This window comes from Acomys minous (genome assembly GCF_964271855.1).
Source record: "Acomys minous genome assembly, chromosome: 11".
Taxonomy (NCBI): Eukaryota; Metazoa; Chordata; class Mammalia; order Rodentia; family Muridae; genus Acomys; species Acomys minous.
In genome coordinates this window covers 81,014,221-81,039,021 of record NC_140492.1, presented here as the reverse complement: position 1 = coordinate 81,039,021, position 24,801 = coordinate 81,014,221, and positions in this window count along the sequence as shown.

The window sequence follows — 24,801 nt, the reverse complement described above, 5'->3', positions numbered from 1 at the left end:
CAGCTATAATTAGCTAAGCATCTAATCTTCCTGTTTTCTGATTTCAAGTTCAGAGTTCATTGTGAGGTAATATGTTCAGTGTTATCACATAAAACAAGGTTTATTCCTCCATCATCAGAACAGTAGAGAGATGTGCAGAAGATAAGAGCCGCTTTATTTGTTAGAGAAATAGAGTGCAACAGCTAGTACCAGGTACTAGACTTCAAAGCAAGAGCTAGACTCCCCAAACTAACCTGAGACGAGAAACAGAGCATGCACAGTAGGGAAGCAGTGCTGGGTGCTGAAATGGAGACTCTGTTTCCACGGTGGTTACCTTGAGCCGGTTTGTGAAAAAAGTGCCGTTGATAAAATAGTCAGAGGCTCTAATTTTCACCATGCTAAAGAGATGTTCCTTATCTGTCCACATTCTCATTATTTTCTCAGGAACAGTACATCCTATTTGTAAAAATTGCTAGAAAAAGGATAAAGAATCATGAAATACGTAGCTGCTTTTTTGGATGAGAATGTTATGGAAACATCACTGATCTTGATGTGTAACATTTAGGGAACATATTCGACTAACTACTCTCACAACTCAAAATTTTTTAATTAAAAATGGGGCTTAGGAGTACAACCACAATTGAAAGATATTATTGACGTTATGTTACCAAAAACAGTTCCTCGGGTTTTATTTTAAATTCTACTGCAAATCACAAATCACCCGTCTAAGTCCCAAATAAAATTGTATGCACATATCCATACCCATAAAAATCGGCAGAAAATTAACATATCTCCAGGAGAAGGAGAGCCTGACGTGCCACCATTTGGTTACACACTTCAGTTTCTTCCAACATGTGATGAAGTAGAAATATGACATTTGATATTATCACTGACGGTTAATTCTGTGAACATTTTAATATTTTTTAGACATCCCAAGATTTATATTTTTCCCTCTCCAAGTGAAAGTGAGAATTTAAATACCAAGCCATTCTTTTCTTTTGAAAAAAAAAAGTGGTTTAATAGAGCCCCCCCCCCAAGGTTAATCTGTGTCCTTGCACCTCTAATGAATCCATGGCAAGAATGGTTTTATTGCTCTGCCATATCTAAAATTGCTTAGTCCATACTCTTTGGACACCTCGTTTTTCAAACTCAAACTTCCAACGTTCATCAGAAAAGAGCACATTACACTAGACGCAAAGTGAATGACTACAAACTCCTATTGTAGGGATGTGTGTCAGTCTTCACCTAGCAAGTAGTCTTTGTGTTTTAGGTTGAGGAAATACATCTTGTGGAAAGCAAGCACTGTTAGGATGTCATAGACTTCTGAACAATTCTTTGACAAACTATAAAATTGTTTGTTCTTGCAATTGCATCATCCATGGAGTCCTGGTCCTTACCACTCCCAACCCTAATGGTCATAGTTTCAAACGAATAACCTACACCCACAGCTTTGTCTTTCTTATCTCCTGTTCATTCTAAGCTTACTGCAGTCTGGTTCTTTTGCCTTTTTCTGAATCATGCTCAGAGAAGTCAGTCAAGGAAGTGTTCCATGAGTTCAGCTCTTTCACCCAATATGTATATGCAGGTCGATCCAACTCATGGGACTCGTGAATATGTGCTATTGGGAAATAGGGTCTTTGCAAATAGCCAAAATAGAAAAAGGTTGTTGTGGTGGGCTCCATTCCACATGCCGAGTCTCTGTAAATAAAGAGACCTTGAGTGGAAAGATGTTAAGGAACACACAAGCAAATAGTGCCACAGAGTACTGAAGAATCCGGAGACTCATGAAAGATTCCATCATAGCTCTCAAATGAAGCCAAGCTAACGACCTCAGTTATAGGCTGTAGCCTGCAGATTTGTGAGACAGTAAGGTTGGGTATTGAAGCCAAGTGGTACGCTGCTACATTGCCCCTAGGAGAGTATTGCAAATGCTTTCTTAGAGGAGAGCAAGCTCGGCCTCTGAAGCCTCTTTGGATAGACTCAGTTGTCCCAAAGTTCTGCAGTTGTCTTGAGACCAACTGTTCACTAACCTCCATGTCCAGCTCTAGTCTGTCTTCTTAGACTCAAATGTGTATTTCTAGTCTAATTGTTGTGCGAAGGCTAGAGTGCTAGAGAATTCACCTAAGCCTATGCTCAAGTAACACAATCAGGAACACCCCCAATACGGTTGCCGGTGTTTTTAAGCAAGTATCTTGCCAGTTACTAGCATCACCATCTGCCTATTCGGCCAAGCTATAAAGATGAGTCATAGCTACTCATTCCTTGTCTTTGAGCTCTGGCAAAGTAGTTCCGTACACCTCTACATGGGACAAATCTGGACTCTGGCTCAGTTGTCCCAGTCACACAGTCACAGTGTTGGTTCACACCCTACTCACTTGCTCCAATTCACAGGAGCCTTCTGAAGGCCCAGGCTGCCCACACACCTTGTCATCTGTGTGCTGATTCAGCCAGATAGTTTTATGTATTATGGCCTATGATAGATTTCCCCTTTTAAAAGTCGTTTTCTACTACGTATTTCAGAAAGGTGAAACATCCTGTAAAGCCATATAAAATATTTACCAATCTGACTGAGTCCTAACCTTTCAAACTCATCTGCCACCCTATCAAACCTGTGTCCACCCCTATCTGGACTCTTCTGAACACACCAAAATACTCAGGGCCAAGCAACTAATTTGGGCCAAGAAACTATGACTTGTCACATAGTCCACCTCCACGTCAGAACACTGAACTGTCAAAAGGAAGTCTCTAGCACTCTAGCCTTGGCACAACAATTAGACGGCACTTGTCTTAAGCCACTAGCATATAAGGTAGTCTACACTAGTGGCATATGATCCATGTTCATTGAGATTTACACGGTTAGGATCTGCTTTGACTCGTATAATAAGGTATGTTGCTGTGATATCAAATTGGGAAAGGTTGGGCGAGGCACTTTCAGGTTAGTGACATAGGATTTGAACAGTTTTAAGATAAAACCCATTAAAGAATATTCTGTAAATATAAGTCTTTGTTTCCACCACCTTCCCCCCCCCCCCCCGCCAAAGATCCTTCCTGCAGCCATTTCTCTGTCCTGTCTGCCTTCTCAGCAGGTCTTTGCTATCTCTCTTATGTTCATCTGTTCTTCTGTTTTTGCCTTTTGTCACATTTCTGACTAAATTGTGTGCTCACTAGGGTCAGGATGTATACCTGACTTTCTTTGAATCTTTTTCAGTATGCCCCTCAAAATGCAGGGCATTGTCGATGCTCACCAAATGTGGACGGAGTGAGACCCGTAACAGAAAGTCATAGATGGATTCTCTTAAATACGTACCATGTCATTGGAAAGCCGGAGTGCTCACATTTTGCCTGATGGGCTCATTTTCGAGGATTGGATGCCTTTTATTGGTTAACGTCTGCCATGTGGCAATGCCTTCATTTGCTGAGTTGATGTTCCAAATCTTATAATTCTTAGTCATAATTATTAGTTTTCCCCTGAATTTTGTGCTTCATTGAGGTTTTAAAGGGTAAAATTAACCTCCCAGCTTTTCCTCCATAAATTTATAATTTCATTGTTATTTCACTGCTGCGTTGGCTTCCACTTCAGAGGTTTGTCCAGTTTAGGTGGTCACATGTCAGTGGTTTTTGCCTTCTCACAATCGCATATATTTCCTCGCACCCTAACATGCTCGACCGCACAGCAATAAACAGCGTGAGCATGATGAAGAATTGCACATTTTATTTACATAAAAAGGACAAATCTTAATGGAAATGGAACTTGATTTTCTTTCTTTATACTAAAATTATTTTAGAATTTATGAAAATACTTATTCCTATAATATTCTTCCATACTTTGGCATCTCTTTACCTGGGTATAAATCAATGTTTTCTGTAAATATACTATAGGGAGGTTGTTTGTTTGTTTGCTTACTTGCTTGTTCAGAGACATGGTTTCTCTGTGTAGCCTTGGCTGTCCTGGACTCACTTTGTAGACCAGGCTGGCCTCGAACTCACAGTGATCCACCTGCCTCTGCCACCTGAGTGCTGGAATTATAGGCGTGAGCCATGGTGCTTTGTTCTTTTGGAATCTGTTAAAGGTTGTCTTAAGAATAAACTTCATTTAGTCACTCAACAATACGAGAATTTAATGATTTAGTTTAAATCTGACCTAGGAACGTATAGCTCAGATTTCACACACCGATATTGTACATCATTACAAAGATTAAGAAGTGCATTGGGGAACTAGTCATTTTCAGTGTGTTAGGTAAAGGTTACATATTCATTAGATTCCTACACTACTCAACATGACTATTTATAAGAACACAACCATCACTGCATGGTAGGCCAAGAAAAACACACACATAGAGGCCTAAAAACAAAAAGAATGTTATGGCTGTAAGACTGAACCTCATGAAATTAAGAAACTTCTGAGATCCTCTAGGAGAAGAATTGTCATATTAATTTTTACTGCATTTGTATGTTGTCCATATTTGTACATACATTCTTCCCAGCTGTCTTTCGATGCGTGTAACCCCATCTTCCTCCCCCCCCATTATTCTTTACGTCTTCCTTCTTCAAATGTTGGTTCCAGGCAACATCCCATGAGGAGTAAAATACCCTAAGTCAGTAACTAAGTATCCAGAAAGTCTTGCTTTACGTCTCCAAGTATTCGGACTTGCTTTTCACCCTTTAGTAATATCCATATTTCATACAAGGCCTTAGTAATATTCATCCATTGATCCCAAGTCTGATTTGCTATACCTTATGCTCGTGGGTTGAAGTCATTTTCCAAGTGGAGTCCACAAGACAGTTTGCCTTAGGAACTTATTGATGCAACTTTTCATGCCCTAACCTAAGGCTACTACGTGAAAAACCTTGGTTTTTCAATTGGGCTTTTAATATGCTGCCCAAAAGGTTTTTTGATGAGTAGTGAAATTTGAGAGCTAAGATTCCTCCTTAGCCCAACCTTCGCCTACCTCCACGTGGTCCTTGCTTTCCTCTAGCCTGTAGCCAGCCCTTTCTGGCTACTTTGCTCTCCTTTTGTAAAGTATAAAGGCTAGAGTAGAGGTTTTTCTCTATTTTGAATAAATTTTATTGTGTAATATAAGGTTTACAGCACCATGTTATGGGACACATAAAGGAAAGAAAGTGATTGCTATCCTGAATGAGGTTAATATAATCATAATCTCACTTGTGTGTGACAGGAGCAGCTAAAAATCTGCTTCACAAAGACCCCAACGAAATACAACTTTGCTTCTTGATCACCCTATTATGGTCCTTTCAGAAATATTTTATTTTAGAGAGTTGGAATAGATTGACAAAGGAACATTTGTGTTTCTATTCTGCAGTACATTATGGGGAATATAAAGAAATTGTGGGCACACATTTTTTTAAATTAGGCAAGAGAGACATGAAAAGAGAGATTTAAGAAAATTTGCTTAAAATTGTGACTGTCCTTTTGCTACTTCAGGGACTTATTAGAGGGACATATATTTTAAATAATTTTTTTTTATTTTGCTAACTACACTGTTTCTTTGAATTCAATATTAATACACAGACTAGAACATACAGAGACCATATACTCAGATTGCACAGGGAAGTATACTGCTTGGTGCAGTGTGCCTAAAGACAACAGAGGGATAGGAAAGACAGAAGAGAATTAGCAACCTATTTCTATCTCTAATCCCATGCTTTTCCTAATTATTTACTCGGGAATGTTCGTTCTTCTCTTCGTTAGCCTCCCTTTTACTGTGGTTTCTTCTCCTCTTTTAATTATGCAGACAGTCCGTAAGCACTAGACCCTAAATAGGCTCTTCTTCTTAGTAAGAGGTTTCCCTCGAGGGAAATTCATTTTCAAAATCACAGCTTCGCACCTTGTATACTCGATGATCCAAAGTGACATACCTCTTTCCAAGTACAGAATGGAATTCTTTCACTATGTTCAAAAAATACTAACCTATGAAATCCAACCACTTGTGTTTCCAGTGTCTTCTTTATTTCATATATCTGAACTTTAATAGTCTTATGCCATCCTCCCTAAAGCACTCTGCTTTTCATAAGCTCCATTTTTTCCATTGCATTATTATGATCATCAGACTCTTAAATCTAATTTCTAAGTTGATAACATTCATCTGAAAATGCTAACAGATGGTGACTCATCAGCTTTCCTTCCAAACTGTGTTTGGTCTACACATTCCATCTCCCACTCACCTCTCACAATAAACCTCCATGTTATTTATACCTATTTATCTTTCTTCTTTGTCCTTGTTAATATTTTATTGCTATAAAGAAACACCATGACCACACTAGCTCTCGTTAAGGAAAACATTTAACTGAGGCTGGCTTACAGTTTCAGAGGTTTAGTCCATTATCAGCATGGCAGAAGACATGGCAGCATGCAAACAGATGTGGTGCCAGAAAAGGAGCTATAAGTTCTACATCTTGATCTACGGGCAACAAAAGGAGACTGTGCCTGAGCATAAGAGACCTCAAAGCCAACACCTATAGAGACACCCTTCTTCCATAAAGGCCACACCTCCTAAATTAAGAAATTCAAAAAATATTTAAAAATCTGAATCTATATGGTCCATGCCTATTCAAACCACTGCATCCTTCATCATCAAATCAGCAATAGATGGTTTTATGATCACCATTCCTCTGTTGTGCCACATACTGTGGTATGTGTGACCTCTTGCCTGAGTCCTACAATAGTCTCACAATTTGCATCTGTCCTTTTCATACAGCTGAGAAGGAAATAACACCAGTGAGGGCCAGCTTAGCTCCATCACATTACTCAGTAGTTTCCACCACAGATAGAAACTCCTACCCTTTAAGTACACTCAATGTCCTTATAACTTGTCATCCTAATAACAAAACAAACTGATATCATCTGAATTACATTCCTTCAACAACTTCTATCTATTATCACGAGGCAGTAAGCAAATTTCCCCCACAATCTTATTTTATTGTTTATCAATTTCTATCTTTCTCCTCACTGATCTGGGCTACCATGTCTTTAGTTTTTGTTTCAGAAGCTTTTGCCAGTGTCTAGCATGGGAGACTGTCAACCAATGTTTTCTCAGGGGATAAGTTACCAAAGGTACCACTTTCACATTCTTAGGACTAAACTAAAAATTTATCTACAGAAAGGAATTTCTCTGATTTCCCCAAGATCAAAACATGTCTCTTCACTGTGACTTCTCAGTGTACTACATTTATAGAAGTTACCACATCTTGGCGGGATGCACATTTATTATTTGAACAAACTATAGTAATGGAACTAGAAAACAAGTTAATGTAAGAAAAAAGTCTTCAAAATACATCTCATTAAGTGTTTCCTGCTTGCCAGGGAAGAAAATTTGAAATACTGAGTTAATCTCAATAGTCAGAGTATATGTACATGTATGTATACACACATATTGTTACATGAGAGCTAGTCTGTACAACTAAGTTCTTGACTCTTCTCCACGCATGCTGTTGAACAACCTTTGACTTTGATACAGAGTGATATCTATTAGAAAATATAAATGAGTATTGCAATCAAGGTTTTAATGCCCAATGTATCAAAATTATTAATGGATTTACTTCAATAAAAATAAGAAAAATCAAACAAAAACAGAAAAAAAAATCAGCTCTTAGCCCTTGATGAACACTTTTCTATATTTATTTACACTGAATGGCTATAAAGAGAAATAAAGCAACAAAAACCTACTTCCTTAACATTATTCCTATTTTCCTCTCCATATGGGAAAGGGCAGAAGAGCACTACAGAAAATAAGACCCCTCATACAGTAGGAGAGAAAAATGATGTAGCTTTACTAACCTTTTCACATAACATGGAAAGAAAGGTGTGTCCATCTTATAATGCCAACACACACTACGTTCAATAGAAAAGCATTTTTCTCCCAATATCTCAGTACATTTGCCACTAATACTTTGAAAATGTGGTCACACGATTTGTAATGAATTGAATAGAAATTATGACATCCAGACGATTAACTATAACACTCTGAAAAGATACGTTTTGAACTTCTTATCATACAAGGAGCAAATAAATACCAATTGATAAGAGGCTGTTGCCTTGAAGGTTGTTACTGTGTGTCCCCTTCACTGAAATTGAAGGCTCCTGCAACTCAGAACAGAAGGAAATATATGGCTTTCCACAGCTAGGTGAGTAGAAAAAAGTGCCACCTAGATAGCTCAGTCGTGTGGCTGGGGAACCTTCCAGCATCACGGCCATTCTGTTTCAGTGAGCTTCCATTCATCCTTGGGAAAAGAGCTTGGATGAGAACAAGTGAAGCTCCAGGAGGCGCCAGGCTGAGCTGGCCACTTGTGCAAGTGCAGAGAGGCTGCATTCGAGATCCCGGCTGAAGGAAAACAAACTTCCTTCCCGATCCTTCCTTTACTGACCACAGTGCTAGAAGAAAATCTTAGTTGCTGCTTCACTCAGTTACTTATAAGCCACAGAGAAGAGAAAGGAAAGGAAAGGAAAGGAGTCAGAAACAGCTGTAAGCAAAGGACAGGACAGATAGTTAAGGCTTTAGATATTTCTCAGCTCTGTACTCACTAGATATGTTGTTGGGACCTGAAGAACGCCAAGCCTTGGTTCTAACGAAGCTCTGCAGCGAGGTGCCAGTACCAGAGGAACCACAAGTGTCCCTTCAGCTTTAACCATTCCCAACAGAGCAACTGTCTGGGCTTTCTTTTTTATGCTGTTATGAGAGTCCCTGACATTGAGTAACTCTTGGCCCTTGGTAGATAGGTAGGAAATTATTGAACCATAAGACAAAATGTATTTCTCATAGTTCTAGAGAGCTACAAGGAACAAGACCAAGGGCCAAGCATCTGGTGATATCTTCTTGCTGCATCATCCCATGGCAAACATAATTGGACCACAGAATGTCACACTGCGCCTGAGCTAATGATAGTAACCCCAATCCCTGTGGCCAAAGATCTAGCAGACTAACCCAGTCTCAAAGATCCTACATCTCAATTCCATTTCAACATGAGTTGTGCACTGTAGTTGATGCAGTGTGCTCTGTATTACTGTCCACACTACGCAGGAGAAGAAGCCAGGAAGACAGTTGCTTGTGTCCATCTACCCATAAGCACTGGCTCTAGTGCCACTGCTATGTCCTCAAGGCTTTGTTCTCTGTATTACTTAGATGCCCCCATCCCAGTGATTTGCCTCCAGAGGCACTGCTCACTACCTTACTCAGAGCCACAACAGATAAACTCTTGCTTTATGTATTGTAGGGTCTGGGCTGTAAGTGAGGCTCTAAAACCTGTCCCCACTGTTCTTCCTTTCCATGTGTTGGTGGCCTCAACAGGTCATGACGCTTCTGTCTCTTTCCCTATAACCTGAGCATCACCCCAGCTAGTCCCACTACCAGGTGGTTAGTGCCTCGTGTAGCGTAAGGAACCACCAAAAGTGAATATTGAAGTAACAGTTGTTTGCTTGTTGCTTGCAAGTCTGCAATTTGGACAAAGCTTAGCAAGAAAACCTTATTCCTGTCCCACAACGCACTAGGAGGGCCAACACATTCATACAATACATGTTGTTCCTTGGGTTCACCCTTTGTTCTTCTCCAGTTGCCTGGGCTTCCTCTCCGCACTCCAAGAGAGTTCTAACAGAAAACACCCTCAAAGAGGATGCTACACAGAAACTATCCCTCTTCTATTGTCTCAGCTTACAAGCCTGAGAAGAGTGGTTCTCAAGCTGTGAGTCACAACCCCTTTGGAGGGCAAACAACTCTTTCACAGGGATTACACATCAGATAACCTGCGTTTCAGATATTTACATTACGGTTAATAAGAGTAGGAAAATTACAGTTATGAAGCAGCAGTGAAAATAATTTTATGGGTGGGGGTCACCACAATATGAGGAACTGTAGTAAAGAGTTACAGCATCGTGAAGGTTGAGAACCACTGCCATAGAACCTCGCTCTGTCGGACTCTGTTAGTCAAGGCACTCAGGGAGCTCAGCGACCTTATGGGGGAAGAAACAGACTCAACTTCTTCTGCTTGAGAGAGTGGCATGCCAAAATGAAAATATTACTGTGCCACTTTGGATGGGCTACAGTGTGTGCTCAGAATCTGGTGTTCCTCAGAGGATATCTGTACTTAGCTAAAGAATGCATGTAATATAACCTACTTTGTGATAGTTAAAGACTACACTGGCTCTATTCTCCCACCACCAACAATAATGGGCAAAGATTAATAATTGGGATTTCCCATTGCTCTTGGTAGACAGGTAGGAAATTCTTGGACCATGGAATCTAGAAAGAAAGCATCCCTCATATCAAACTGTAAAAGGATGGAGATACAATCAGCAGATACAATATCACAGTGAACAGCAATGGAGAAAGAAAGCAAATATTTATTGAGCTTTTGTTGCAAAAGATTCTTTGCCTACATTATAAAACCTTTGCTAGAGTCCGCCCATCTTGCCTTTTCACTGGCCAGAAGCTCATATGTTTAAGTCATCATAAAGCTAGAAAATTTCCCATCCCTTATTTAATGAGCACAGAAGTCCTGTCAGTGTCATTAGTCTACTTGTACCCAAGACTCCACTAAATTGGCTTCCCTTGAAACATAGGATGGCCTTCTCTGTAAGTGAGGTACAAAGTCTAAGAGATAGCAGTTGCAGCCTGCTGCTCAAGAAAGTCATTCTGTCTGGGCTGGCCCCCAATGATGGTGGCAGAGGAGAGCAGCATACTGAGTAAGACCTCAAGAAGGTGGCAGCCACAGTTTTAACATTTCTGTCACTTAAGCTTATCTAGGTAGTTTGTAGGGAATAAATGAAATCAACTCCATATCTTGTATATCTACTTTTTGTTTTTTCCACTCCAAGAAAGTCATTTGTTTCTAATACGTTTCTCCTAAATGCTTATCTATGCCAAAGTATCTCTTCTCGTTTACTTTTGTGAAATTCTGGAGCATAAGAAAAATGTTTTTATAGAACGGTTCCATTTAGAAGTAATTCTATAGCAATGCCCTGAGGACCTTGGTGCAGTGAACTTTCAGGATAATGTGCTCTTAGATGCAATAATGCAACTATTGTAGCCCCATCATGGAACCCTTGGTTTAATGAGAGTTTTCCTTCAAGGGATCTAATATCCACTCAGTTCACTTAAGAAAGTCAGGTGAAACAGGTGTTTCCTCAATTAACAACTTAGATTTCTGTTACATGAAAATAAATAAATCAAAATAGAAGATGATATTCCTAGCAAAACATGGCAATTCCCTACATTTCCTATATTCCCAAAGACCCCAAGCGTACCATTCATCTCTACATTTTAAAGTAATGAATTTCAGGCAGGCTGTACAAAGAAAAGTACCCAAAGAAGTCATTCTCCACATGCCCTCACTTCAGCTAGCATGTGTTCAATCATAAAAATATGTCAAGCAACAACCTGTACCTTTTAACTTGCAAATTAGCATACGTATTATGATAAACTAAAATTGACAATGCTTCCCTCTGTCCAAGTTTCCTGGTAAGTGAAGGCTTTCATGGGACATTCCCCCTGAGCTAGTATGCAAATATAAGTGAGTATATACCATTTGACTCTTTCTGCTTCTGGGTTAACTCACTCATTATGATCATTTCTAGCTCAGCCCATTCATCCACAAATTTCGGGAATTCCTTGTTTTTAATAGCTGAGTAGTATTCCATAATGTATATGTACCACAGTTTCTTTATCCATTCTTCTACTGAGGGACACTTAGGCTGTTTCCATGTTCTGGCTATTATGAATAAGGCTGCTATGAACATGGTTGAACAAATTTTCTTGTTGTGTGCTGGAGCATCTTCTGGGTATCTTCCAAGGAGTGGAATAGCTGGGTCTTGAGGAAGCCCTATTCCCAGTTTTCTGAGATAGCACCAGATAGATTTCCAAAGTGGCTGTACTAGTTTGCATTCCCACCAGCAATGAAGGAGTGTTCCTCTCTCTCCACATCCTCGTCAGCATGTGGTGTCGCTTGAATTTTTTATCTTAGCCATTCTGATGGATGTAAGATGGAATCTCAGAGTTGTTTTTACAGAGGGGAGGATATCCTATTGGGACTCTAGATGAGAGATGCATGAGAGACTAGCAAAATAGAAGGATCCAGAGGGTCCTAGAAACCTACAAATAGAACATTATGACAGGCAGATTTGGGCCCAGAGGTCCCACTCAAACTAATGCACCAGCCAAGGACAATACAGGCGGTAAACCTTAAACCTGAACCCAGATCTAGACAATGGTCAGAACACTCTCCACAGTAGAGTGGAGAGTGGGATATTACTTTCTCACATACTCTGGTGCCTCACCTTTGACCATGTCCCCTGGACGGGGAGACCTGGTGGCAATCAGAGGAAGGACAGCAGGTTACCAAGAAGAGACTTGATACCCTATGAACATATAGAGGGGGAGGTAATCCCCCTCAGGAACAGTCATAGGGGAGGGGAATAAGGGGAAAATGGGAGGGAGGGAAGAATGGGAGGATACAAGGGATGAGATAACCATTGAGATGTAACAAGAATAAATTAATAAAGGAGAAAAATAAAAATAAATAAAATAAAATAAAATAAATCTGATGCACGGTCCTCAGGAGATCCATGGGCTGTGCCTTTTTTATGGCAAAACGCCACATGTACATCAGAAGGAATTGTGTGGCCACGTGGCCACAGCCACAGCTCTTTGGGCCACAGTTCAAGTCACAGCTTGTAAGGTAAGTGGGGCGGAGGCTAGAAGTTATTTGCAGCAAGCAGACCCAAGGGAAACAGACCTGCCCCCCCCCGCCCCCCTTTCTGGCTTCACTGGCACTCTGAGGTGAACTGGGCTGCTGAGCCTCAGCGGTTCACAACAGAAGTAAAGCTTGGAAGGACACAATGTTTTTGTGGCGTTTACCCTTCCTCTGAGCTCCCAGCCCACCATGCCTGGGTTCTTGATCAGTGTTTCCAGTAGTTTTAATTATAGTACCCCCTAACCACCCCCACCAAATCCAAGCAAGGAGATTAGCTAAATATCTTCACTATGTGGCAAGATTCCATTGTCTAAAGGCAAATGGTATACCAGCTCCCTAGAGCAAAGAGGATATTTCCCTTCAGAGTAAATGGTTGTCAAAATAGAGCATAGTCTGACACGTGTGTGTGTGTGTGTGTGTGTGTGTGTGTGTGTGTGTGTGTGTATACATGCTTCTTAGGTAGTTCTGAACATCTAATGTCCCTAGTAATGTGTATACTTTGATTCATTGATAATCCAGGAATTAATTGACACTAAAGAAAAATGTTGGTAGTTTAATTATTAGGGCAATTAAAAATTTTAAGTATTTTAATAATTTATTCATATTACATCTCAATTGTTATCCCATCCCTTGTATCCTTCCATTCCTCCCTCCCTCCCACTTTCCCCCTACCCTATTTCCCTATGTCTGTGACTGAAGGGGATCTCCCCACAACCCCCGTATGTGATCATATGGTATCAAGTCTCTTCTTGGTAGCCTGCTACCTCTGAGTGCCACTAATTAAATTTACAGCCCCCTTACTGAGGTGGGTGAAAATCTCAGTTAGGTAAAGCTTACAAAAAATCGTTTAAGGGTATATTTTAGCATATCATACTGTAATCAAGAATTATTTTTATGAGTCCCACATATATCAATAATGCACTAAAAGAGGACACGTTGGATTTTTAAAAAACACCTAAGTCTCAGAAACCTGAAGAACAAATGATAGGGCAGGACAGGACCCAGCGTCCCCTTAGCTGGTTTGATTGGATTCATCCTGCTGCCAAATTCTGTTTACCTTTTTCTTGCCTCAATGTGGAGATACTCTGACCAGACTAAAAAAATAAGAGCCTGTGGTTCATTTTGTGAAGATTTATTAACAGATTAACAGTCAGATATATTCTCAGGAGTGTGTCTGCCAGCATTGCCCTTTCTACTTGTGGACAAAAATGGTCACAATATTTTTCATGAGGGGGAAAAATGGCATAAGTAACTTGCCTGCTTGACAATGATGTGTGGGGGTAAATAATTGTCCAAGTTATTGTTCTGGAAGGTTATAATAAGTAAATAAAGCTGGATAAGAAAAGAGTAAATCGAGGCAGTAGTATGAGGAAGGTTCCTATTCATGTTAGAATGATATTCACTTAGAAAGGCAGACCTCTAATAGGCAAACATTGTCAGCATTTCAATGAAACTGACTGGCTATGAGAAGGTGTCAAATAGGTGTGAAATGAGCTACAATTATGAGGGATACACTTTCTTTTAAGGTAGTGTGCTTTGTTCCTGGCAGTGCCTTGCAGCAAAAAAGTTAATTTAAATACTGAAAATGGAATGCAGCTATATTGATTTAAATTCACTAAGCAAGTCTTGGAACCCATTTCCGGATTCCTGCATAAGTGTGTCTGTGTATGTGCTGGCGTGTGAGCGCCGTCAGCTTTCTACTATTTATGAGGGAGTTGTAGTTTATTAGACCCCACCACAATGTATATTAGCATAAAACACATAACTTGAATTGTCAGTTTATAAAATTTTCAGAATGTATGACTGTACTTCTGTTCTTACTGTAAATTTTTATATAACTCTGACGATTTAGTCTACCTGGGGAAATGCTGGTTCATAGCAGGCCTTGGCTGGTGTTTCAGGGGTGGGAAAAGAGAGGGGGGAGAAGGCAGGGAGGGTGGAAGAGAGAGAGAAGGGGGAGAGAGAGAGGGAGGGAGGGAGGGAGAGAGAGAGAGGAGAGAGATTGTATGACTAGATTTTTTTTGTTCTTGGTAATGGTGGTGATGATGTTTTATTACACTAATTGTATTCCTGGACCCTATGCCAAAGACAGAGCTACAAACAAAAGAACGGGCGGATAAATGTGCAGAAAGGCACGCACTTCTGCTCAGTGGATAGTGAGTCGTAGATAACTCACCGTAAGCTATGGCTAAAAATATTTGAAATGTTTACAGGCTGCATAATATATATGTTTGACATATTAAAGGAGACTTCTATCAGCTGCTCAGTAACCATTCCGGAAAAACGCCTCAAAAGAACTCAAGCAAAATCACAGCCCCTCATCTGCAGTGCTGTTTCTAATTTGAAGGCAAATTCATCTCTGACACACAGCAGATTCTGTGCAGGTGGAAGCAAGCCCCTCTCTGCTCCTCTCTCTGCCAGTCAAATTATGTCATCAGTGAAGGATCACTGGTTTTTAATGATACGGTGGCCTCCATACTGAGAAACACTCCTAGCAGAGCAGTGCGCATAGCCAATAAAATGGCTGTCACCAAATTACAATTGACACTTAACATCACTAAATCTGCAGTGTAATTCCTTGTGACAGTTGTGTAGGTATATTAGAAGAAAATAATTTACTTCAAACTCAGCATGTTAGACACATTTCCCTGAGCGTAATTCATGTCACATTTACAGTAGCCAAAGCAAGCAGTCTCGAGGCAACCTTAATCGGGGAAGAGATCATAGACACTAACATGTTCACTGAAGTATGATTATTTATGCATGCAATAAACAAAGCCAGAGCAGTTGTTCATTGTAAGTTTTAATTGTTATTGGGGTTTTTTTTAACTGTTATTGGGTTTTAAATGAATATTAGCCTCTTTTGCTGGAGGGAGTAAGAAAAACTATTTTTTTAAGTCAAATTTTATGCAGAAAAAAAAAGACATTAGCTGAAAGTGCCCCACCCTCAGGAGTAAATGGACATGTATGTAAACCTGACCCCTACCATGGTCCTAGCTTGTGTATGTTTGGACCTAGAATCCCACGCACACAGGTTACTGCATGACGGATGTATGTTCCCCTACTTATAAAACACTAGCAGACTTAAAAAGCAGTGCAATAATCCCACTCGTCGCTGAGTAATGCTAGTGGGAAACAAAGGTTTGCGAGGCAGCCGGTATATTATAGAATATTCTTTTGAAATGGCCATAGAGTGCAGATCTGCTGCAAGACCCTTCTCCGGCATTATAAGCATATATAAATATGTGACAGAGTTAAAGGTCTCTACTCTTCAGAATGAAGTGGTTTGAATGTCTGGTGAAATGGGACTGCAAAAAATTCATTCCAACTTTGTCTCTAGGCAATTCACCTTTGGCCCACTGATGATATGAGTCTTTCTGCTGATGGGGAGATATAATAAGTCAGCTCAGACAGTCTTGAGAAGGCCGGGGCCTATTTGTTAGCGGAATGAGGCAGGTGTACTCTTCGGTAGGAGATTAGCTCATCCCAGCATGGTAATTACCTCACTGGAAGCCCCCAAGGTTACTCACCAAGAACAGAAGCTGCAGGTCCAGTCCTGGAAATGGGTATGCCTGTATCATTAAGCAGTCTTAATTTAGAAGCTCCAAATTTAAAAACACAAGTCAGTGAGTGGTGATTTCCCTGGCCCTTCATTAAGACGTTAAAATGTCGACAGCGAGCACAAACTCAATAGAGAGAGAGAGAGCCGTTGGCGCGATTGCAGCTCAGTGGTGCAAAGGAACCAACCTATCTGTGTTTCTTAGTTGATTTTCTTATCAAACTGGGAAACTGCCAACAAGAAGCCACATTCGGTGGCTGTGTTCCTTTAAACAATGTGTAGCGCTTGTACAGGCCTACGTTCAGGAAAATAATTCTTGAAATTGATTTGTACATTTCCACAACACAATCCCCGTGTTTCAGGTGTGTTACAGAGAAGGAAAGGGGAAAATAACAGATGTGCATTGTTTGGATCATTTATATGAAACTGAAGAACACGAGATTATACACCCTGACATCAGGCTTGACGTACTGAGTTCCGGGGTGCAATCACACAGCTTAGCTAAACAGAGCTGTGTCTGTGTAGTCGCCTGAAGCCATGGGCGAAAGCTAGACCCTCGTTGGTTTTCTAGGTCAGTGGTAATGACCTGCGGAATTTGCCATCAGCACTGGCTCCAGAAGAAACTCCTGACAGACAGCACATGCTGGTAAGGCAGCCGGCCATCTGACTGTGTGCGGGCAGATCCTGCCAGCACGAGGTTCCAGGGGTGTACTCCTAAGAAAGAGGTAGAGTGGCAGCAGGATAGTGAACCGGGGTAGTGTGATTAAAAAGCAAGGAGTTTTACTGTTGCTTTCTCAAAGGCATGTCAACAAGGTGTTTCTAAGAACTTTGTAGCCAGGAGCAGAATTATTGAAAAAGATCACTTAATTTATTAAAGGTATCTGATAACCAAGACTTTCAGGATCAAGAATTGAGTAAACCAAGAACGTTCAAGGTGACCATATGTTGAATCTTTCTTGTTAATATATTATATCACTTTCATGTGGGATAACTTTCCATGGGAAACGTCAGTGTTGTGTTTTGAAATGGCATTAAGCTGATTAATTTCTGAGGCAACCTGTAGGATTGGATATCTGGCTTATGAAGTGGATCTGGGTCATCTTCATGTTAAAAAACAAACGAACACCTTTACTAAGACTCAAGTCGCTAGAAGTAGAACACTCTGCCATTTCCCAGCATCTCATTCGAATGATCCTTGGGACCCTCCGCCATCAGAACCCTACCCCAGACAAACTAGCATGCTTCGTAACACCCACACAAGAAACCAGATAGACCACAGCTCTTTCTGCAGCCGAAGTTATCTACAGAAATTGAACAAAAACTCAGAGGCTATGTCAGAACACAGCATGAAATCCTGGACACACTTATTACAAGGTAACTTAATCTCTATTTTGAAAACATATAGTTGTGTTATTCTTATATGGACTTAGCGGAGAAAAATATCTCCACCCAGAAAGGATAGGTTAACTGAGGGCAGGTGGCATCTAATCCCTTGGTGTTCAGACACTTTCAAACCAGGTCACACAATTTGCATTGCCAAAACAAGTCTGATTTGTCACAGAACATATGGGCTGGTGTCTCTTTATTAGAAATAGCCTATTGGAAGAAATTGTCTTCCAATATAGCAAATTTAGAAGATTGCTGTTACAACAGATTAAAGATTTCCTTTAACAATAGTCTTGGCTTTAAACAGTATTTTCTATCCACTGTATAGAAGTGAGCTGGATGACAGGTGTGCACACACAAAAAGCCTCTACAATTGTACATACGCACAAACATGCACACACAGAGACACACACTCACAGACACGCAAACAGGGGGAGAGGGAGAGGCCCTAGTGATTTTAATGTTCATTCCATTTTATCTTCACCCCACCACCAACCGTTCAAAATATGGTTCTATTCTTAAGCCATGTTAATATTCTCTTTTTCTCTCTAACACTTGGTTTCAATTTTTAAAATGAACATGACTTTCTGAAATTGCATGCTGAATATCAAACAAGGACCATTTTAATGTTTCCAAGGCCAGAGCAATATCATGGGCAAGTCTAAAAGGGATGAAATCAAATCATGAACTGAGTATGGCTTTGATAACCAAATAATTTCAGTGATTAAGAGCAAGAAGTGTGCCCTGGAATCACATTTGCACAATTAGGACAGCCACTTTTTTTCGGGGAGGGGCTTTTCCCATTGACACGAGACATGAAAAAATAAGAGGAAAATGTGTACTATAAAACGCTTTGGTTTCATTAGTTCTTACATGCTTAAAGAATAATTTTTCAAACAGAAAATATAGAAAAATTCCAATTCACAAGACAGAGCTATTCTGTGTTTTGTGAAATCACAATTCTATAATGAACAAAATTTTAATTTGCACCAACTGATGAAGACATATGATATCAATTTATCTATAATATATCACGTTTCTTTTCCAAGATCAAGATCTAGGGAGAATTACTTTCTCCACATGTCTGGATATTTTGCTTTATAAAATGATCACACAAAATGGAAAAATTATCCTCTTTGAGTCCAAAGCATTACTGATAAGTTGTAGCATTTTCTTATTATCCACACGAATTCTAGCTTTTATTCAAACAAGTTACAGAATTTAAGGATCAGCATTTATGGTATTATTGCATTTAATTTTATTGAGAATGTAATATAATAATATAATATCTAAAATACATTTAGTTTACTTTCTAAAAAGACAGCAAACAATATCTTTCATTGAAAAAGTCACTATCTACTCTTGGTATAAGCAAAGAAATTCATTTTCTTGGGACACTTAAAATATTCAAACTGAACGTTAAATTTATATGTGACTGTTAGAAAGTTGCAATTTTATGAGAAATTAATATTATGTGATCTTAAATAGTTTTGAAGATAGTTTCTTTAAAAAAACTCTAAGATTTCCATTCGTCTGCTACCATATAGCAAAGTATTGATGAACTATAACTTATCATTTACTTTTTTATGTTTTGTGAGCTGGGAAATAAAGCAGAATTCACACTAGGCAGTTCTGTTCCAGGAGTTAGCTGGGGTCATAGGGAAGTGTACAGATGGAAGATGAACCTGTCTGGGTTCATTACACACAGACATGGAATCTAGAAGACCACAAATGAAAATGACAAGTACTGCTCTCCCCCCTCTGCCCCCCCCTCTCCCTCTCTCCCCTCTCTCTCTCTCTCTCCCTCTCCCTCCCTCTCCCTCTCCCTCTCCCTCTCCCTCTCCCTCTCTCTCTCTCTCTCCCTCTCTCTCTCTCTCTCTCTCTCCCTCTCTCTCTCTCTCTCTCTCTCTCTCTCTCTCTCTCTCTCTCTCTCTCTCTCCTATCTCCCCACTTGGCTAACCTAGACTTCCTTGCAGCAGAGCAGCCTCAGGGTATCCCAATTTCTTACTTACTGGAAACAGGCCTCTAGAATTGAATATCCTCACAGGTATACTCCAGTATTGAAAGTCTACATGCAAAGAATGATACTCCATCACTTCCCGCATACTCTGCCAGTCAAAATAATCACAGATCTCAGCCACATTTACAGCTGGTAGAAACACAGCTACCACTTAATAGGAAGAAGTTCAAAGGGTTTTTTTTTTTGCTGTAATAAATGTACTGTAATTTTAGAACCGTATTGTAAGTACATTTTTATATGAAACACGCTTCTTCCACATGCTTTAAAAGATTGGAACTATCCATTTCTTGGATTTGTATAAAATAGAGGATAACAATGGAAGACATAGAAAAACCTACATAGTGGAACATGCTATGCATCACAGGAAACATGCACCTTCCTACCAGTTTAAGAGTAAACTGAACAAGGGGGTCGTGGCGCACACCTTTAATCCCAGAGCTCAGGAGGCAGAGGCAGGCAGATCGCTCTGAGTTCGAGGCCAGCCTGGTCTACAAAGGGAGTCCAGGACAGCCAAGGCTACACAGAGAAACCTTGCCTCAAAAAAAAAACAAAAAAAATAAATAAACAAATAAATAAATCCAAGAGTAAACTGAACAAAACAACACTAAGATAGAATGCAGGTACTTCTTTTATTTTGTTTGATTACAGTGCATTAGAAATTGGTAGTTTTACCAGGTGCAATAGCTCACCTATAATCCTAGAACCTGAGGAGGCAAAAGCAGGTGGATCTCTTTGAGTTCAAGGCCAGCCTAGTCTACAAAGTAAGTCCAGAGCAGCCAAGACTACACAGAGAAATGCTGTCTCCAAAAATCAAAAACCAAAAATAAAGAAGGAAGTTGGTGGTTTCGATCCATAGAAGAGTATACCAGTCCATTAACCTAAAGACTAATACTGTAGTCTAATACCAAAGCAAAATACTCTAACTTTAGCCTCAGAGAGTAAATTTGTCTTGCCAAGACCTCAGCTTAAGCTTGGAAATGGTTTCAGAGTGGAATTTATATGCTCAGAACTTTAAGACCGATTCTATAAGTCAAACCCAGTAATCAAGTTAATTACTCCATAATCACTTAGTTCCCTAAATTAATCAAAGCCAGGTATGTTTAAACCACAAGACTCAGACAAAGATTGTGTGGCCTTCTTGCCCATGACAAAATCGTTATGGACCAGTCCAGTGAGTCGTTGGGAAGATACTTATAAAATCTCCCATCTGCTTCCAGAACAGGTGGCCAAACCCTCACTTCCAAGTCCTGGTTTGTTTAGTTCGCGGTGTGTTTGTTTTGTCATTAATGGAAAAATAGAGACAGAATGTGTCTGTTTCGGAGGAGAAAGCAGGAAACTTCTCCCGCAAAGTGCTGTCATCAGAAAATGTCAGGGGCCACTTAGACTGTCAGCCTTCTTGTCTCGACTCCAGAAGAAAGCACAGGCTGCTGCATGAGAGTCTTTAAGAGAAGCTCTGTCTCCTGGACGAGAGAAGGTAACAAGAAGCATATGACTGCTGGGCAGTGGTGGCGCACGCCTTTAATCCCAGCACTTGGGAGGCAGAGGCAGGCAGATCGCTGTGAGTTCGAGGCCAGCCTGGTTTACAAAGTGAGTCCAGGACAGCCAAGGCTACACAGAGAAACCCTGTCTCGAAAAAAAAAACAAAAAAAACAAAAACAAAAAAAACAAACAAACAAAAAGAAGCATATGACTAAATACACTACGTAGAAGAGCAGAAACACCATAATGAAACTCATTATTGTATATAACTAACATGCACTATTAAAAACATTTTAAGTTCAAGAATCCACTGTCAAGAAGTAAAGAAGCAGAAGCAACCTAGCGTTGACCCAAATATGGGAACCTGTAGCTAAGAACTCAAAACAATGTCTCTCATGTTGGAAGATCTATTGGAAAAGTGAAACCATTTTTAAGAATTCATGGAAATCTTGCAAAAAATAATTATTTTTTTAAGATTCAATTAAAATATATGGATATGCAGATAAGTAATAGTTTCAGTATTCATATCAGGAAAATGTTTCCACCAGGGAAAAAAAAGAAGTAAACTTGAAGATGGAAAAACATAAATGTTAGGGGAGAGTAACTAACCACAAAGACCCAAGAGCTGTGTGAAGGGTCAAAGAGTTTAACATGTGTAACTGGAAGCACAAAGAAAAAGATGGAGCCGAGACAGAGAAGTATCTGTGTAGAAAAGAATCTCCCAATAATAAATAACAACAAGCCACAGATTCAAACATAATATACATGCTCATGCGTGACAAAAAAAAAGAAATAATCAGAAGGCAATAGAGAAGAAGACAAGAAGAAGAGGAGGAGGAGGACAAGGAGGAGGAAGAGCAAGTGGAGGGGGGGAATACAACAACTACAGGCCATACTATCAAAAATCAAAGAGAAATTTTTGAAAGTATCCAGAGAGAAAAAGTCAGTTGTATGAACAATATAAGTATCATTTCCTTCAGAAATTAGCATATCTAGGGAACAAGTGAGGCATCAATGAAGATTTTTAAATCAACCAAAACTTTTATATCCTTGGGGGAAAATGTTTTTCAAAAGTAGAAGAGAAATAAAGCCTTTTAATTCTAAATACAGAGAGAGAGAGCAAGCATGTGAGACACAGAGAGAGAGAGAATGAGAGAGAGAGAGAGAGAGAGAGAGAGAAAAAGAGAGGGAGAGAGAGAGAATCACATTCTAATAAATATTTTAAGTCTGCAGAGTAAAGTAATATGGAAGAAAATGTTACTTAAGTTGCACCTACAATAAATAAAGAGTGCTTAAAAACAGCAACTACGGGACTGCAAAGATGGCTCCGAGGACAGATGCTTGCCATTCAAGCCTGAGGACCAGACTGCAGACCGCTGTACAAACCTAGGTGTCAGCAGATCCATGCCCAGCTGAAATTCCAGAATTTGGGAGGTGTAGACAGGAGATGATTTAAGCAAGAGAGCTAGCTGGACCAGCTAAATCAGTGGCCTTTAGGCCAGAGAGGGTCATAGCTTTAGTACATAAAGTGCAGTCACTGCGGGGCACCAGACATCAACCTTTGACCTTTACAGATAGTTACACACACAACTATCACATTTGTATGCCCATAAACATGAAAACACACATACACACTTGTGCACTGCATGCATATGTGTGGCTGTGCTATATAAATGCACATATATTTATAATCTTCTAAAGATAGCATCACAACAATTTTATGTGCGTTTTTAAATAGATGTAGTAGAAAATATACACCAATAATTATGCAGGGAGGAAGCTACTGTCTGAGTTTTTGCACTACTATGAAAATGTTCGCTATTATTTGAAGGTTACTTGTGCTAATTAATGATTCTGCTATTTGTGATAGGCTACTTCCATTTGCATCACAGCACCACTTAGGCAACTTATACTAATGCCTTGACCTTGATGATTTTCAAAATCAAAAGTTTCTTTAATTTCTTCTCACCATAAAATGTTAGGAGGAAAGTCTGATGTTGAAGGACTTCTTAATCTTGGACTTAATTTAAGTTATATAAAAAAAAGATGGGCTAGAAATTAAAAATACGAAACAGAAAAAAATCAATTATGTTCCAACTCAGATAGGTAGAAAGTTCCAGAAACCTATGCCTGTATTCACTCAGATTCGAGATCTGCTGTGCCATGGCTATGCAATGTTTGCTAGGGAAGCCATAACAAAGTACTTCAGGCTAGTTAGCTTAAATAACAGAAAGGGCTTTTCTCAAACTCTTGAAAGGGAAAGTTTCAAAGGAAGGTGTACACAGGGTTGGCTTTATTCTTCATCCTCTCTACTTCGAATGCCCATCATCTTCTTTCTTGGGTTTTTATTTGTGTATGATTCTCTCTTCGTAGTTTTAAGATACCTCTTGGATTGGGCTAGGGCCATCCATATAACCCCTTTAAAACCTGAGGACCTGTTTAAAGATCCTATCCGCAAATAAAATCACCTCCTGATTTACTGGGGATTAGAACTTCAGTGTATAAATTCTGAGGGAGCACAGTTGAGCCCAGCAGCAGGGAGCTTGTCAGAAGTTAGCAGTCTAGAAGCCAGCCAGCAGCAGAAACTCAACCAGTAGAGGAACTGGAATGCTGGGTACGGTTGATATAAGTACAGGACTCCGACCTGGCAAATATTCCTGGCACAAAAGAACGGCAACCAAACTTCCTGGCCAGAAATAAGCATTCAGATTGACAGAATGAGTCCTGAAAGGTAATTACTTCAAGGGCTTATGAGGGAACTTATATATGGAACTGAATCCACTGCCAGACCCTCAAGATGGTTTTGTGATGGATCTTAGTCGACTCAAAGTAAGAAATGTGACATGTCTTACATAGCTGATCAGAAGTGCTCGCAACTTTTCTGAGCACAAGAGTGATAAACCGTAATGCCCATCATACTGAGGACAGAAAGCACAGAAACATCCAAACGTAAAAGAGGGTATAATCTATGCTGATGGACGGTAGCACAAGACCTTCCAAGCATGATGCAGCTCTTGAAATACCCGCTCTTTGAAGGGTCTGTTTGCATTATACCATGACTACCAGGGAGTCCCATGGCTAGGCAAAGCGCTGGGAAGATGCTGACGAATTCCCAGCCTTAAGGGGCATATCTACAGCCCATGCTCTCCTCCTAGAGCTCAGGGATCACTGAGGAAGAGGGCACTGAGAGAGGGCAACAGCGTGAGCAAGCGGAGTCTTGCAGGCACAATGGAGAAGCTGCACATAAAAACTCACAGGAGCACAACATGAGCTCGAAGGATGCTCCACAAGTTGGCAAAGAGAACAAGACTAAAAGAGCCACCTACCTGCCTGAATTTACATTCTTCTCCAAATGTCCTAGCTATGCGGTTGTGAACAGGCTGGTCTCCTTAGAATAATGATGATACTGAGAGTAGTGATGGTGATAGTGGTGGTGGTGGTGGTGGTGGTGGTGGTGGTGGTGGTGGTGGTGATGCTGATGTGATGATGATAATGATGATGTTGGTGATGAAGATAAATAACAATAATACACTACCTACTGTATAGGGAAAAGAGACAATGAAACAAATTAATATTTGTAAAGTACTGTAACAATGTGTGTCTTTAGTGAATACCATGCAGAAATAACTGATAACTGAATAAGTAAACAAAAATAATCAAAAGAAGAAATGGGTATTTA